At 45.1% G+C, this 18,171-nt stretch overlaps 1 long non-coding RNA gene across 1 annotated transcript; it reads right to left on the bottom strand.

The window, feature by feature from the left end:
- Positions 1 to 6,264: 6,264 nt before the first annotated feature.
- LOC114609479 lies at positions 6,265 to 17,767 on the bottom strand. The gene is made up of 3 exons (XR_003709524.1): positions 17,722 to 17,767; positions 7,521 to 7,654; positions 6,265 to 6,346 (listed from the first exon to the last, which is right to left on the bottom strand). It is a non-coding gene; the product is annotated as an uncharacterized LOC114609479 (long non-coding RNA).
- Positions 17,768 to 18,171: the final 404 nt, after the last annotated feature.

Consider the following 18,171-nt stretch of genomic DNA (forward strand, 5'->3'; position numbering starts at 1 on the left):
GGGCACACACAGAGAATACTTTGGACTTCCCTAGCTTTAATCTGAGGATTTCAAAACACTCCAAGCAATTAAGGTTACAACACCCCTTTGTACTGTTGTTACATGTATCAGATGGAGAGAAATATGGGTCACGATTAGCCAGGCTGACATGTGATACCACAGACACATACATTTAATCTCCTTAGAGCAGATCAGGAGCAACTGCTCCCAGCTGGCTGACAGAACTTGACCCAGTCACTCACTTTACTGAAGGACACTCTTGTGTTCTTTATATATCTGAAACTTGGATAGGTAGTGACACCACTAAATCATACTTTCTATAAGTCCTGGAATGGTGTGTGTGTGAGTGTGTGTGTGTGAGAGTGCGTGTGTGTGTGTGTGTGTGTGTGTGTGTGTGTTTTGTAGCACAGCTGACACTGGACCCAGTCTTCCTGCCTCAGCCCTGTGATTCACAGGTGTGTGCCATGACATCTGGAATTTCTAGACATTTTTTAATTCTCTCACATCACTTTTATTCACAGCATACCTTCTAGAAGTTTCTCTCTTTTGGTATGTATGTCAGTTGAGTGAACTAGACAAGTCAAATATTTCCCCATCTTGTAATTGAGAAGATGAAGTGTCTTTCAGTAGCTGCTCAGGAGGAGCCAGCTCATAGCTGGCATATGAACTTGACCCTTTAGACTCCATACCTAATGTTTTCAGTCTGCATGTCACTATGTTGTCTGCTGGTAAGAAATGACAATGAGAAGTGTCTGAAACACTTCTTCAAATGTGAAGTCTTCATCTTAAAAATGACCCAGTGTATTTAGTCAATAAATTTGAAGCATTAGCAAACAAAAAACAAAAAACAAAAAAAACAAGGGATCCATCATTCAGTCAACAGCATGCTTTATACTTACCCTGAGCTAGACACTGTGGTCAACCTTAGGAAAACATGATTGAGACTCACTGCTGGCTTGTTGGGAGAACTCCAAGTGGTCAAGGACCGCTGAAGCCTTGCTCTTTCCTGGCACATAGCACAGTGCCTACTGAAGGAGAAGGGGAAATGGCACGGATGGAGGAGAAGTGACGGGTGGTTGGATGAGTGGGTGGGTCATGGGTGGACTAAGAGATGGATGGAGACCCTCCAGCAGCTCAGAGCCTGAGGGGCCTCCATGTCAGAGAACCATGAACATGAAAGTAGACCTCTTGGTCCGTGGTCTCATCCCATGTCTGAATAGTCTTCTCTTCCTCTTGTCTTTTAAGCAGGAGTGACATTGGTTTCTTTGGTTCCTTCTGCTGTTGTTTTTGAGATTCTGTCAGAAACAGGTCTACACACCTTGCCAGAGAGGCTGTGGGAACAGCCCTGTGCTTCCTTTCAAAACTAGACCCAGGCCGTGCCATGCTTGCCTTGCCTAATTTTCTCCTGGATGAGGAAAGGTGCTGTAGCAACTGAAGGTGATGGACTTGGCTTTTCAACACAGCTTTGGCTTGGAAAGGGAGGACAAGTGCATAGTTAATCATGCCCTCCTCCCAGAAAGTAAACAAACAAGCAAGCAAAGGGGGCAGATCCCAGCGCCAACCCCTGGGAACCAGCACAAGAGCCTTCAGCTCATTCCTTAATGATCTCAGTCCAAGTGACTTCATAGTTGCTGGAAGAGGAAGGAGAAGAAAAAGCTCTTTAACTGGCAAGCATGAGGCTTTGGGTTTGGTCCCCAGTACTGTACAAGTTGGGCATGGTGATGCTTGTGTGTCAAACTAGTACTCAGACATTCAAGGATGTCTGAGGCTATGGAAGGACTTCATGGACAGCTTGGGACACATGAGAACCTGTTTCAAAAATAAGAAAGTTGGCAGAGAAGAGGACAAAGAGACAGCTTCTTGGTAGAAGCAATAGCTGCCCAAGCCCGATGACTCCAGTGTGATCCCCAGAACTGGAACTGGAACCTGGATATTGTAATCAAAGTATTTCTATGGCAAGAGGGGTGGTAGGGGGTGGAGAACCTCTGGAAGCCTCCTCATGCTTGCTCATGAGTGGGCTAGCCTGCAGTATACATCACAGTGGCAGAAACAGATGAAAGGTCCTTTGCCAAAAGTAAGGTGTGTGGGGGGGGGAAGTGGATGTGGTGGCATGTGCCCTAAATCCTAGCACTGGGAATTGGAGCTCAATCCCAGCATTAGAGAGGTAGAAGCAGGCAGCTTTCAGTCAGCTTGACAGCAGTCTGGGCTACATAGCTAGTTCCAGGCCAGTAAGGGCTCCATTGTGAGACTTGTATCAGACAAGAACCCATCAAAAAAGCCAAACCAAACCAAACCAAACCAAACCCAAACCCAAACCCAAACCCAAACCCAAAACCAAAACCAAAACCAAAACCAAAACCAAAATACAGTGAACCAGAGAAACAAAAGCAAGGTGGTGAAAAGCGAGAACCAACGTATGCATGTCCACACGTAAACACAAACATATGGGCACAGATGAATAAAACAAAGCACTGGAAAGATGGCTCAGTGGCTTAGAGCACTTGGTATACAAGCAGGGTTTGACTCCCCAGCATCTACATTAAAAACATCAAGCATAGTGTGCAGTCCTGCAATCCCAGCATTGGGGGAGTGGAGACAAGCAGATCCTGGGAGCTCAACGGCAAGCCAGTCCAGCCAAAATGGTGAGCTTTGTGTTTAGGGAAAGACAATAAGGCTAAGGGGGTCTTCCTCTGCATGATCGTACATGGGCATGTGCTTTTGCTTGCTTATATGCATGAACACCCTTCATACACATTAAAAAGAGAAATAAAATAAAGAGAGACAAGGAGGAGGAAGAGGAGGAGGAGCAGAAGAAATAATCACCCCTTTGTTGCTTGTGTTTTTGCTAGCTGCTTATGGATTGTATCAGTTCATCTCCTCAGTGAGCCTGAGGAAGGAGAGACCCAAGACTGAAAAGAGGCTACAGCAGAGAGGTTCTCAATCTGGGATCATGACCCCCAGGGGAGGGTCGATGACTCTTTCACAGGGGTTATCTAAGACCATGGGAAAACACAGATATTTACATTATGATTCATAACAGTAACAAAATTACAGTTATGAAGTAGCAATAAAAATGATTTTATGGTATGGGTTCACAGTAACGTGAGGCTCTGTAGTAAAGGGTGGCTGCATTAGGAAAGGTGGAGAACCACTCGACTAGAAGGCTTTCAGGTTTGAGAACTCTGCCCTTTTCTGCTTGGTTCTAACTTGCTAGACCAGCAAGACCACATCTTTTTTTTTTTTTTTTTTTTTGAGCAGTTGATTTTGTTGGTGTTTTCGTAGTGAGTTCCAGAGCTATACAGTGAGAACCTATCTCAAAGGATAAAAATTAAAAATAAATAAATTTTTTAAAAAATGGATTAGCTTACACTTTTACTGTTTTCAGCCGAGGGAAAGCCAGGCCTGAGGCCTAGAAGTCACAGCCAAGTACAAGCTGCTTCTGGGCTCTCTCAAGGGGGCACTGGCTGGTGGGTTGCCATTGGGTTGTTCTAGTACGATGAGTCTAGAGGCAGATGCGGTGGCACCTCCTTGCACTGTGTCAGAAGCCTTTATGCTCCAGCACTTTGGTCTGACCTTTGGATTGGATTGGTGACTACAGCAATGACTCCTCACCGTGCTCCTGCCCTGGCCCAGCCCTGGGCTTGGTGGCCAGCCCCCAGTGCACACTCATTCTTGCTTCATTAGCTGGCCGAGGCTGGTGTGATCCGAGAGCAGACTTGCCTTAGCACCCAGAGGAAGGGGCCTGGGAGTGAGGGCTCAGAGGCATTTCTCGTCATGGTCATGTCTCTGCTTTGAGGGCTTGCTGTGTTTCTGGAAGTGATGGCATCACAGAGCACACTCCCAGTTCTAGGGCTGAGGAAGGGAGACATACAACTGGAGAAGCCAGCCAAAGCTCAATTCGTGTGTGTGTGTGTGTGTATGTGTGTGTGTCTGTGTGAATATGAGTGTGTTTTCTCTTCTTTCTTTCTTTCCTTCCTTCCTTCCTTCCTTCCTTCCTTCCTTCCTTCCTTCCTCCCTTCTTCCTTCCTTCCTTCCTTCCTTCCTTCCTTCCTTCCTTCCTTCCTTCCTTCCTTCCTTCTTTTCTCCCCTCCCTTCTTCCTTCTTCTCTCCTTCCTTCTTTTCCTCCTCCCTCCCCTCTGCCTTCCTCTCCCTTTCCCCTCTCTTCTCCTTTTTCTTCTTTTCCCTCTCCCTATCCTTTCCTTCCTCTCTCCCCTCATCCCCACCCACCTCTTTCTCTCACAGTCTGACAGTGTAGCTTAGACCACTGTATCTGTTAGAATTCCCTATACAGTTCTGTCTGGTCTTGACCAGACAGCATCCTCCTGGCTCAAACAATCAGACTTCTCTTACAGGGGTGTGGCTTGATCTTTTGTGTTAGGGAGAGTGTGGGTTTCAAATCGCGTATCTGTCCCTAGCTGCCCCATGACCTGGAGAAGTCATGCAAAGTATCTGGGTCACAAGTTTGACAGTCTCCCTTGCAGGACAGTGCCTGGGAGGTTACAGGAAGGATTTTTGCAGTCCAAGCCTCTGAATGGCAGGCTCAAAATTCAGATAGTCCCAAGGCTAGACGACAAACAGACTTGGACTTGAACCCCAGACACATGCTTATTTACTTTGTGGCCTTCAACAGGTTGCAACACGTCTCCAAACCGCGTCTTCCTCACTATAAAATGGGCATGTGGTGATGAGGATGGCCACTGTTACACTCCCTCTTTGCTCTTTCCTCCTGAGCTCGCAGCTTGCCAGGTCTGAAGTGCTGGCTGTCTTCATTAACTTGAAAGGATGGCTGTGGCAGGGAGCAAAGCTCATTGGTCGCCACGACCCACTGGTCAGCCTTGCAGGCCTGCTGAGTGTAGCTGTACCTCAGGCATGTCTCGTGTAGCCACTAGCACCTTTCTTGTCTCAGAACATACCCCTCCTCTGGCAGAAGATGGGAGACTGGAGCCCAAACTCTCAGCTGGTGCCTGACTCACAAGCAGAGGCCTTGGGTAAACCCAGGCGAGTGGGTTCAGACTCATCACCACCTCAGGTTCTACTGAGGCAGAGAGGCCTGAGGTCAGAGGCTCTCAGTGTGGGGTATGCCACCACCTACCGCAGGATTAGCCTCCGTATCCATGAGGTGGGTAATAAGAACTCATAAAGTATTTTCCAAATAGTTAAAAAAGCATGATTCAATTCATGTTGCCTATCAGTAACAGATCAAAGCCCAGTGTTCAGTCTACCAAAACTGCCCAGTGATACCTGTCCATGAGCTTTAAGTTCCCGGTGCTTGGGATGCTGAGGCAGGGGGAATCTCTTGAGCTTTGAATCCATGTGTTCCTTTAAAAAAAATTTATTTATTTTTATTTATGTGAGCACACTGTAGCTGTGTTCAGACACACCAGAAGAAGGCATCGGATCCCATTACAGATGGTTATGAGCCACCATGTGGTTGCTGGGAATTGAACTCAGGACCTCTGGAAGAACAGTCAGTGCTTTTAACCACGGAGCCATCTCTCCAGCCCTGAATCCAGGTGTTCCTGACTATTTATTTATTTATTTATTTATTTTTGACAGGGTCCCTAGCCCAGGTTGAACCTAGTCCCAGATCCTTGTTTTGTTTTGTTTTGTTTGTTTTTTTTTAGATCTGTTCTTGATATGTAGCCGCAGCTGGCCATGAACTTGGGACAATCCTGCTGCATTAGCCTCTTAAGTGCTGGGATCACATGTGTGTGCCACTATGCCTTGCTTAAGCCCCAGAGTTTGAGACCAGCTTGGGGGTACGTGGCTAGGACCATTTTTTTAAAGAAATAAAATTAAAAATAAAGGAACAGGAGGGGGTAAGAAGGGAAGGGAAGAAGAGGGTAGGAGAGGGGAGGGAAGGGAGGAAGGAAGGAAGGAAGGAAGGAAGGAAGGAAGGAAAGAAGGAAGGAAGGAGTGATGGGTTGGACTTCTCGGGGTGGGATGGGGCCCTTGTCAGGAGGCAGAGCCTGTTCATCAGGGCTGAGTGCCATTTGAGCCTCTACATTTCCAGCTAGCTCTTGGGTGAGTCTGGTGCTGCTGCTAGCCTGGAGAAGAGTTGAAATGTGATACAGAGGCTGCATTTCAGTGGAGGGAAGTTAATTCTTGAAACTCAAGACTATCTGGGACACACCAGGAGAGGTAGAACATAAGGAGGAGCTGCTGTAATCAGCCACCCGAGCAGGATTGATGGCCTTCTCCAGGGTGGTCATCATCTCTGTCCTACAGATGGAATCAAAGACCTGGATGTTATCCACATATGATGTTGCATGTTGGTAGTTCCAGAGTCCATGAAGCTAAAGCAGGAGGATTTCTGTGACTTGGAGATCGTGAGTTCAAGGCCACTCTGGGAAAAACAACAGAAAAAAAAAAGGATTTGGATATTAAGTGATTTGTTACATAGGTAGGCTGGGGCAGGGATGTAGCTTTCCAAGACTGGCATCTTCCTATGCCCCACAAGGCAGTGGCAGGTGTCTGATCAGGAGGCAAGCCACCTCCTTAATCTGGACCTGGCTTTCCTACTTGCACAGTGGGAGGCCTGGGCATGCATGACCTCTAGGCTCCTTCCCCAGCCTTCTGCTGGAACAGTTTGTGCAGTCCCTGCTGGCTCAGCATGCCCTTGGCTTCGTCCCTACGCTGCTTCCTGAAGTGGTGCTGACGTCCTGGAGGCAGACATATCCCTTTCGTCCTGTCAAGCCAGAAACTAGCAGAGTTATTGGATAGGCTATTTGCCCAGCAGTGGGCAGAGCCTTGGAGGGGTGGCCATAGTAAAATCCAGCCCTTGGGCCAGGCAGAACATTCCTCCACACCCCAGAGGCAAGCTTTTCAGCGGCTCTGCAGGTAGAGAGAGCTGCTTGCGCTTGCGTCAGCTCCAAGCCATGTGGGATCTTATTTCACTGGGAGTCCAATCTGGGAGCCTTAACCTCACTAGGCCCAAGAGTTGGAGGGGATCCAGTTGACCTAAGAGAGGTGGCATTCTGAGTTGGGTTCCCAGGTACCTCAGGGCACACACAGCAGAGGTTAGAACCTGGCAAGATGTCTGAAGAGAAAATGCCTGGGGCTGAAATTTCTGGGCTAAAATTCCAGGTCTGACTCTCTTAATCAGCCTGACAGAAAAATAATCTCCCTATGCCTCAATCTCCATACCTGGAAAATGTGGCTCCTGCTAACCATTGTGTTAATAGGCTTGCAAAAGGACTTTAAAAGAGCACCTGGAATAAGTCACCCCCTAGATCAGATCTACCTTAGTAGGTGGCTTTTATAATCCCGACTCCCAGTGGCTGGAGTAGTATTTAAGACTCACCAAATACACAAGAATATTTGTATAATGATTGGTTTAGAAGCTCCTGGAGATATGATTCTCTCAAATTGTCCGTCTCCCCACCACTCTCTTTAGACATCGTCTTACCAGGCTGACCTCAGACTCACACTCTTTTCTCAGCCTCTAAGGTTCCCCGATGACAGATATGCAGCACTGTACTAAAATGTGTTTTTGTCATCTTGACACACACCGGAGTTACCTGGGAAGTGGAAACTCGGATTTGGGAATTGCTTCCATCAGGTTGGCCTGTGGGCACATCTCGGGAACATTTTCTTGACTGATGATTGGGAGGGCCCACTGGGGCCATTGCCATCCCAGGAAGGTGGTCCTGTGCTGTGTAAGGAAGTAAACTGGTCAGCCAGGGAAACAAGCCCCCAAGCGAATTTTCCTCCATGATTCCTGCCTCTGCTCCCCTCAGCGATGTTCTGTGACTGAGAGGTGTGAGCCAAATAAACCCCTTTCTCCTGCAATCACTTTAGTCATGGTGTTTGTCATAGCAACGTGGCAACAGGAACCTAACTAGAACAGCAACCATATCTAGCCTGGAGGGTTACTTTTCAAACTGTGTTCCAAGGATCATAGGGTGCCTGAAGCCACTGAGAAATGGGGTAGGTGGGAAGAAACACTTGCTAAAGGGAGAGGCAGCATCCTTATAGGTCTTTCCCTACCTGTAGACTCTTTGAACTTAAGGAATTACATTATTTTTGCATGTGGTGCTAGGCTCTCACACAGGCTGATTAGGTACTCTGCCACTGAGAATCATCCCCAGGGGTCACGATTTTAGTTTTTCTTTTGGAGTTGAGGATGAGATTCAGGGTTTTATGCACTCTCGGGGGTGGAGGAGGGGGGACGGACGGACAAGCTCCACCCTCACGCTGTACCACTAGCCTGCCTGTTTGATTTCTGTACCACTGAGGTACACCTACAGCCAGACTGTCTGATTTCCATATCATTGAAAGCTAGGAGAGATGAAGAGAATACCCTTGAACTTCTAATCTCCCTGCCTCCACCCCCTCAGTGCTGGAACTACGGCTATGTGTCACCATGTCTAATTTAAGCCACGCTGGGGGGAATCAAACCCAGGGCCTCATGCATGCTCCACGAGCAGCTTACCAACTGAGCTATATTCCAAATGCTGTTTTGCGTGATTTAAAAAGCTGTGTTTAGTCAGGGCTCTTTTCTATAAAGCGGACTCTTCCGGTGTGCAGATGGATGTGGTTTGACAGACTCCGCTAGCAAGCCCCACCACGCTCCTGTTTTCTTCCTCTTCCCCTCTCCCAGACGTTTCATTAGGGAGCGCAGACTGCTCTAGACTAGAGTCCACCTGCTGCAACCTCCCTCCTGCCAGGATGGCAGGCTTATCCACTTCCCTCGTCTTCATTCCTGAGAAGGACTGATTCTCTTAGATGGGTTGTCTACTTACTGTTCATTGCTTCAACGTTATACAGACATCTGGATGTTGTTCCCAAGTGGGAATTGTTATGAAGTTCCCCCCATTTTGTGTTCATGCTTTTGTGCTTCTCTGTGTCTCCTGGGTAAGTGCCTACAGATAGGGCTCCTGCCTCACATTTTTACTTGACAAGAAGGGACGGACTTGTCACTTGAGTACTGCCAACAGTAGAGTGGGAGAGCTCAGAACAGCTGCACGCTTGACAACACCGACTGCCATCAGAGTACCATACTTTCTTTTCATCCCTGGGCCTAACATACTTGAAAAAGAATCCCGTGGAGGATACCTGGATAGTTTAGTCTCCCACTTGCCACCAGTCCAAGAACAATACAGCTGTCCACCCAGATCTATACATTTATCCAGTATTAGGTTTAATAAGCAATCCAGACAGGATCAAAGTATCAGTAAGTGGTACCTAGACAGGTATATTCAAATGCTGCACTGTTTTATGCAGAAGCACTGGCAATTTGGGTAGTGGTGGGAAGGAGCTGAAGAGGTGGACCAGTCTCACCAAGACTGATTGGCTGGTATTTAGGGATCCAGTAGGTCAGCAGCATCAGCTCAATGTAGCCTCCTCTCCTCTTCCCTGGTGACTAATGAGGCTTAGCATCCATCCTTTCCAGGGTTCATCTACCGCGTGCATCTTTCCTCTGATAAAAAGTACTATGTCAATTTTTACATTGAGATGGTTGTGTTCTTATTGAATTTCTGAGTTCTTTCAATATTCCAGGCATAAGGTAGGTTTGCTCCCTCCCCTCCTCCCCATGTAATATCAATTTACATTGGCTCCTCCCACTCCGTGGTGGTGTGGAGGGTGCTGGAGTGCCAGGGTGACAGTTATGTGCCACTGTGGGACATAATAATGCCAATGTTAAAAAAGCGTCTCTTGAAGAGGTGAAGTTTTATATTTTTATGTAATAGTCAAAATGTTCAGTTTCCTCTCATTTTCTGTTTTAAGAATTTTTACCTAACCTAGTTATAAAATTTTATGCTTATTTTCTTCTAATTCTTAAATAGTTTTTTAAAACAATGTGTGTGTGTGTGTGTGTGTGTGTGTGTGTGTGTGTGTGTGTGTATGTCTGAGGCAGGGTAATCATAGTCCACATTGGCTCGTAACTCTCTTTGTGATTGGGCAAGGCTGGCCTAAATCCTTATATGCTGAGATTAAAGATAGACATTCAAAGGATCATGTAGTTTTCTGTTTGCTCTTTGGCTGCTCCTGCATGCATTCCAAGTTCTTTTTATACACGACGTGGAGCAAGCACAAGGGTTATTCTGACATCTGTGATCTAACCACAGCAGCACGATTCCCTTCTCAGAGACTGCGCTGTGCTGGCTAGGTCTATGTCAAATTGACACAAGCTAGAGTCATTTGGAAGAGGGAACTGCAACTGAGAAAATGTCTCCACCAGATTGGCTTGTGGTATGTCTGCCTGAGTGATAATTGATGTGAGGGATGGACTTTACCTGGGAAAGGAGAGTCAAATAATCCCCAAGTTGCTTCTTGGTGATGATTTTTTTCCTTTTTATTGAAAATATATATTTTTTCCTTACATAATAGATCCTGATTTAAATTTCCCCTTCTCTTCTCAGTTCCTCCCCACCTCCCCTCCAAATCTACCTCCTTTCTGTTTCTCAATAAAAACAAAAACAAAAAACCAAAAAAAATCCCCCCAAAACAAAAACAAAAAACACAGGCTTTGTAATGGGTAATAATAAAATAAAATGTAACACAATAAAACAAAAGCTAACACAGTGCAATTGAACCAAAAACAAACAGAAGGAAAAGGGTTCAAGACAAGGCACAAGAAACACAGACCTATTTGTTTGCACACTCAGGAACATCATAAAAAACACTAAAGTGGAAGCCATAATATATATGCATAGGACCTGGTGCAGAACCATGCAGGCCCTGCAGGCTGTGTGCATGCTGCCCCAGTCTTTGTGAGCGCATATCTATGTTGACCACATTGACTTAGACAGCCTTGTTATCTTGGTATCTTCCATCCCCTCTGCCTCTCACACTCTTTCTACCTCTTCTGCAGGGTTCCCTGATTCCTGAGGGAAAAGATTGGATGGAGACAGCCTATTTAGGGCTGAACATTCCAAGGTCTCTCACCCTTTGCATAGTGCCTGACTGTGAGTCTCTATATAGTTGTTCCTGTCTACCGGAGGGGGAAGCTTCCCTGATGATGGCTGAGCAAGGAATGCTTATGAGTATAGCAGAATGTCATTAGGAGTCATTTTATTGCCATTATGTATATGTATATGTATATGTATATGTATATGTATATGTATATGTATATGTATAATTTTTTCCTTTTAGAATACTATTTAGTTTTAGCCTAGGTCCCTGGGCTAGCTAATCTCAGGTTCTTTGTGGGTATGGGTTCTATCTCCTGGACTGGGGTTTAAGTCAGATCAGCTATTGGTTGGTTGCTCCTACAAGCTTCATGTCACCAATGCTCTAGCTTATCCTGCAGGCAGAACACCACTGTACACCAAAGGGTTTGTGGTTACCTTGGTGCTCTTTCAGTAGTGTGCCTTCCCATACTAACGACATAGGACATATTCTAATAGGACTCTATACCTGTCCTCTGTGGTTCTAAGGAATGTAGCTTGGCTATCATTGACTTAACAACTCCTATCCACATATAAGTGAATACATGCCATATTTGTCTTCCTGGATTCAATCCATTTACCTGTGAATTTTAATTTTTTTAATGGCTGAGTAATATTCCATTGTGTAAAAGTATACATTTTCTTTATTCATTCTTCTATTGAGGGGCATCTGGGTTGTTTTCAATGTCTGGCTATTATGAATGCAGCAACAATGAACGTGGTTGAGGAAGACTCTCTGTGGGAGGATGAAGTGACCTTTGGATATATGCCCAAGAGTGGTGTGGATGGATCTTGATGTACATGGATTCTCGTCTCCCTGAGGAACCGCCACACTGATTTCCACAGTGGCTGTACACGTTTTCCCTCCCACTCACAATGGATGGGTGTTCCCCTTATCCTCAATCCTCATCAGCTTGATCTATCACCTGTTTTATTGATCTTAGCTATGCTGTCAGGTGTGAGATGAAATCTCAACGTTGTTTTGATTTGCATTTCCTGATGGCTAAGGATGTTGAGCACTTCTTTAAGTGGTTCTCAGCTATTTGAGTTTCTTCTTTTGAGAATTCTCTATTTAGATCAGTACCCTAATTTATAATTGTTTTTTTCTTGATATCTAGTTTTAGAAGTTCTTTATACTAGATATTAGCCCTCTGTTGGATATGTAGTTGGTAAAAATAGTTTCCCATTTTGTAGGCTGCCGCTTTGTCCAAATGATGGTGTCTTTTGCTATATCGAATCTTTTCAGTTTCATGAGGTTCCATTTATTGCTAATCTTAGTGCCTGAGCTAATGGTGTTCTGTTCAGAAAGTTTTTTTTTTTTTGTGTATCAAAGAATTTAAGGGTGTCCCCCTCTTTCTCTTCTATGAGGTTCAGTTTTTATGTTGAGGTCTTTGATCCATTTGGAGGGTGATAGCATGAATCTATTTGGATTCTTCTAATGTAGCCATCCAGTTTGACCAGAACTATTTGTTAAAGATGCTGTATTTTTTCTTAATGTGTATATCTGGCTTCTTTATCAAAAAATTAGGTATCCATAGATGTTTGGATTTGTGTTTGGGTCTTGAAATCGATTCTATCAATCAACATTTCTGTTTTTGTGGTAATACCATGCTGTTTTTATTCCTATAACTCTGTAGTAAAATTTGAGGTAAGGAATGACAATTCCCCCTGTGTTTCTTTTATTATTTAGGATTGTTTTAGCTAGCGTGTGTGTGTTTCCATATGAAACTAAAAATTGTCCCTTCAAGATCTATGAAGATCTTATGCTAGAATTTTGATGGGAATTGCTTTGAATCTGCATATTGCTTTTGGAAGGATGCCCGTTTTTTTTTGTTTGTTTTGTTTTGTTTTTTGTTCTTGTTTTTGTTTTTTAAACTACATCAATCCTACTGATTCATGAACATCGGAGATCTTTCTATCATCTTCTGATATCTTCTTTAATTTCTTTCTCAGTGTCTTAAAGTTTTTTAAATTTTATTTTTTATCGTACTCCAAGATGCTTTTATATTATTTGAGGCTACTGTGAAAGTTGTTGTCTCTGTGATTTCTTTCTCAGGCTGTCCTTTGTAAGCACCTCACGGATCTGTCTCCAAAACTGTCAATATACTTGAATACAAGGTAAGTCTCAACAGATAAAAGACAACTAAAATCACTCCCTGCATCCTATCTGGCCACCATGGGTTAAAGCTACACACCATCATCATCATCATCACCATCACCATCACCATCACCATCACCATCACCATCACCATCACCATCACCATCACCATCACCATCACCATCATCATCAGAGAGCTTACAAACTGGAACTGAAAAACTCTCTACTGAACAAAAAACAGGTCAAGAAAGAAACTGAAGTCTTTCTAGAACGGAATGAAAATGAATCCACAGCAAATGCGAACTGATGGAACACGGTAGAGGCAGCTCTAAGAGACAAGTCCAAAGCACTAAGTATTTCTATAAAGAAGTTGGGGAGATCTCATGTTAGTAACTTAATAGCACACCTGAAAGCTCTAGAATCAAAAGGAGAAATCACACCCAAAAGGAGTAGATGGCAAAAAATAAAGTCAGGGCTGACATCAATAAAACAGAAACAACCACCACAAACACAATACAAAGAACAAGAAAAAACAAAGAAAATTAGTAAGATTCACAAACCCTTATTCAAAATAACCAAAAGGTGGGGAGAAAATATTTACGTTAAGAAAATTAGAGATGAAAAGGGGTCCGTAGCTACAGACATATAGAGGATCATAAGGACATAGTCTAAAAACTTACTGTGGTGATTGAATATGAACGTCCCCGTAAGCTCATATATTTGAATACTTCATCATCAGAGAGTGGCACTACTTGAGAAAGATTAGGAAGGTCTTTTTGAAGTAGGTGTGGCCTTGTTAGAGTAGGTGTGGCCTTGTTAGAGTAGGTGTGGCCTTGTTGGAAGAAGTGTCACTACTTGTAATCTCTAGTGAAATAGAAGCAGTAACTAAAGCCAGGAAGTAGTGGAGCTCACCTTTAACCCCAGCACTTGGGAGGCAAAGGCAGGCGGGTTTCTGAGTTTGAGGCCAGCCTGGTCTACAAAGTGAGTTCCAGGACAGCCAGGGCTACTCAGAGAAACCCTGTCTTGAAAAACCAAAAAACCAAAAAAAAAAAAAAAAGAAGCAGTAATTAAAAGGTTCACAACCACAACAACCACAACAACAAGCCTAGGGTTAGATGATTCTAACACAGAATCCTACCTGACTTTCAAAGAAGAGTTAATGACAATACTCCTCAAATTATTCCACAAATTAGAAACAGGAGGTCATTGGCAAATTTATTTTATGAAGCCACAATTACCCTGACACCCGAATCACATAAAGATCCAACAAAGAAAAAGAATTATGGACAAATTTCCCCCATGAGAACACTGATGTAAAATTTCTCAATAAAATACTTGCAAATCATATCCAAGAACACATCAAAAAGATCATCCACCGTGATTAAGTTGGCTTCATCCCAGAGATGCAGGGATGTTTCAACATACGTAAACCAATGAATGTGATCCACCATATAAAGAGACCGAAAGACAAAAACCACATGATCATCTCATTAGACGCAGAAAAGGCCTTTGACAAAATCCAATACCCCTTCATGATAAATCCCCTGGAGAGACAAGGGATACAAGGGGCAACTCAACATAGTAAAGGCAATTTAGAGCAAGCTCATAGCCAGCATCAATTTAAAAGAAGAGAAAAGCAAAGCAATTCTACTAAAATCAGGAGCAATTTTCTCTGTTCTCTTTATCCCTATTCAATAAAGTCCTTGCAGCCTTAGCTAGAGCAACAGGACCACTAAAGAAGATCAAGGGGATACAGACTGAAAAGGAAGAGTTCAAAGTATCTTTTTTTTTCTTTCAGGTGATAAAATATATATTCAATAGAATATATAAGTAACCCTAAAAATTTCACCAGGAAATTCCTACAGCTGGTAAACACTTTCGATAAAATAGCAGTGCACAAAAATTAACACACAAATCAGTAGCCCTCCAGTGTATAAAGGCTCATAGTGTTTTATCTCAGCCATAGAAGTTCCTAAGACAAAGCAAAGCGGGAAGATTCTGTCCACTGTTCAGGGGTGGACGTACTTGACTTGGATGAAGGGGCAAAGACACCGACCAGTCTTGGGGCTTCAAGCTGCCTATCCAGGCGCCCTTTCCAACTGCAAGGGAAGGCTGGTGGGTGATTAAGTCACTAGTCCGGGTGGCAGGCGGGCTGGGCTCCTGGGGTGTTTGCAGGGATCTGTCCTGGGCTTGCGCAAAGAGCAGATTGAGAAAGAGTTTGGTAATGAGAGCTGCTTGCAGGGAATCCAGCCGGCGCCGAGCCAGGTATATAACCGGTGGACTGCCTCACCCACACTAGTGCCTTCAGCTCCCTTCAATGTAGCAGCTTTTGTCAGGGCTCAGCGTGAGCCTCCATAGCCTCTGGGGCTACTAGTGAGTATGGAAGCTCGGCGCCCCCAGGAGCTGCAAAATCCGTCCCACTTTAAGAAACAGGTGCCGGCTGTGGGCTGTGGTCCTATCAATCACTTCCAACTCTCCTCCTCCTCCAAGGTCTCCTCCCCTCAAGGAGGGCCGCTTAAATGTTGATTTTAACTGCTCTGATCCAGGGATGATGCGTGCCTTCCGTGCACGAGTACTGTTATGGCTCAAATTTCCATCCCTAGTTCTTTTTCATACCCAGGTGCGTGACTGCTGCCCTCTAAGTACTGAGCTCCAATTGTGGGAAGTTTTGCTCATAACTTCCTTTGTGCTGCATATCAGCCCCCCTCCCCCTCCACCCCCCGCCCCCCGGTTTCTAAACACCCTTAGATTTACTCTCACAGCGAGTGTCTCCATATAGAACTGGGTTCAAAGAGGCTGAGCAACTTACTCAGCGTTGCACAGCTTGTAAGTATCAGAGCCAGGATGTGAACTCCAGAGCCTGTGAGCAATAAGCAACCCTGTTGTCAGACCATGCACAAAGGGCTCTGCTGGGAGCCATGGAGAAGCAGAAGGTAATGAGGCGTGGCACCTAACATAGTCCTGTATAATGAAGGCAGAGAAGAGGGAATTGTGAAGGTGAGACCATCAGTACTACTGAGCGGGTCTCCAGGGAGCCTGGGTGGCAATTGTGAGGGTTCAAAGGGCAAAGGTCAGCACCCTGAAAACCCGGGGACTGGTGAAGTGGATCCTTCAGAATGGGAAGAGCGTCAACTGAAGTTTCCACGTGGGATAGATCTGAACGGGAAACCTCATGATAGTTATGTGCCCCAGCCCTGATGCTTCTTACTAATATCGGTTCCTATAATCCATCCCATAGCCCCAGGCAACAGATAGTGCTATTATTTTTAATTTACCGAGGCTTGGAACAGAGGCCCAGAGAGGTCAGATAACTTGCCCAAGGCCACACAGCTGGTAAATAATGGAACCAAGAGTATACCCAAGGCTTCCAAGGGGCACTTAGAGTTAGATTGGAATGCTATACTTTTGGGAATAGCTGGTGACATAGTAGGTGTAGCACTGTCTCTGTGCAAGAGGCTGACAAACGTTATAGCAGGGATGTCAGGCCCGTGCCACCAGGCTGGGCTCTGGCTAATTGCTCTTTATTTATTCCTTAAAGCCACTCATCGATGCCTTCCTCATGATTAGACAAGGGTTGTTTTGAGGAGCCAAGGCGGAGTGGCAAAGAGGCATGCTTATTTTGAAGATGTAAATTCACTTTGTTAGTTTAGGTGAACTTGTCTCGCAGTTGACATTGCGTTCTTGCAAACTCATCTTTCTGAGAAGGGGTAAGAGGGCTCAATCCCCCAATACAAAACAAGATCACAGACATTTTCTGTTCTCATCTTGACTCTTTCTGTTGTGTTTTATAAAAAAGGAAAAGAAGGTCAGGGATATGTTTGGTGGAGGCTCAAATGGTGTGGGGGAAGGGGGTACCTCTGCAGGCCCATGCAGAGGCATCTCTTCTCTCTGAGGTACCAGCCATAGTATAGAATAGAGTATATTTAGGGCATGGGGAAGAGAGTCGAGGGAGTAGAGACAGAGAAAGATAGGGGGAGAGAGAGAGAGAGAGAGAGAGAGAGAGAGAGAGAGAGACAGAGAGAGAGAGAGAGAGAGAGAGAGAGAGAGAGAAAGGAGAAGGAGAAAGGAGGAGGAGAAGGGAGAAGGGGGGGGGGGAGGAGGAAAGGCCAGCCAAAAACACATAGGGGGGGGAATGGGGAGAGAAGGGACAGAGAGGGACAAGGGTAAGAGAGGAAGGGTAAGAAAGAGAGGAGGGGCTAAGCAGTCTCTTTTATAGTGAGTCAGGCACACCTGGCTGTTGCCAGGTAACTGTGGGGCGGAGCCTAGAAGGAATGCCAGCATTCTGCACCCTCAAACTAAAAACTCTACAGTTTCTAATGTTGGTAGTTCTCGAAGGGAGTGGAACCGATCCAGACATAGCCAGAAAGCAGTGTATATGGAGCCCACCCCAGATTTCCCCTTCCTGAGGCTGCCCCATCTTCTAGCGGAAATCTTAGGATCAGAAGAGAGGAGATGACTACTACAAAAATCTGCCCCATCTGGGACCTCCAGCCTGTCTCTCCTTCCTTCCTTATATGCTTGTTAAGTCTCTGATGCATTCTGGGAGAGCCAGGAATCTCATCTGAATAGAACTAGGCTTGGAAAGGAGAGGCTCATGTCACAAACCTAGAGAGAAAGGCTGGGATTTTGCAGCCCAGTGGGCGAGAGGTTTCTCATTAGTGCTACGTGTAGCACGTCCATCAGACACAACTGGGCAGAAGATGCCAATAAAATAAACAGAGCAGTCCCTACCTGTGAGGAGACAGTAAAGCAGCATTTAACCAGAGCCATCTTCCCAGGTACCATCAAATGCTAGGGGCAAGGAGTGGTGTTTCCCTTCCGGGTTCAGCCTGTGGGATAGTGGATGTTTTGCTTTGTATCCAGCTGGCTGAGGACCAAGCCCAGCTTAACCAGAGGCCAGGGTACAATGTACCAAGCCTAATTGTTAAATTCCTGACTTCCTTCTCATGGTGAGCTGAACTCTAGGAGTGGGCCAGACAATGCTTTGCAATGAGTTTCAGATCTCCAGCTGGAAGGTTCTGGCTACAGGGAAGGTTAATGGAAATCTCCTCTCTGAGAGCTTTGTAGAAGCTTCTGGACATCCCTTGCTGTGTCTTTCTCAACCTTCCTTCTGGAGCAGTACAAGATATGGATACAGCAATGACTAAGCGTTTCTATGTGCTAGAGCTGTCTAACACACTC

Source organism: Grammomys surdaster, unplaced genomic scaffold, assembly GCF_004785775.1.
Source record: "Grammomys surdaster isolate TR1022 unplaced genomic scaffold, NIH_TR_1.0 125974, whole genome shotgun sequence".
In the NCBI taxonomy this organism is placed as follows: domain Eukaryota; kingdom Metazoa; phylum Chordata; class Mammalia; order Rodentia; family Muridae; genus Grammomys; species Grammomys surdaster.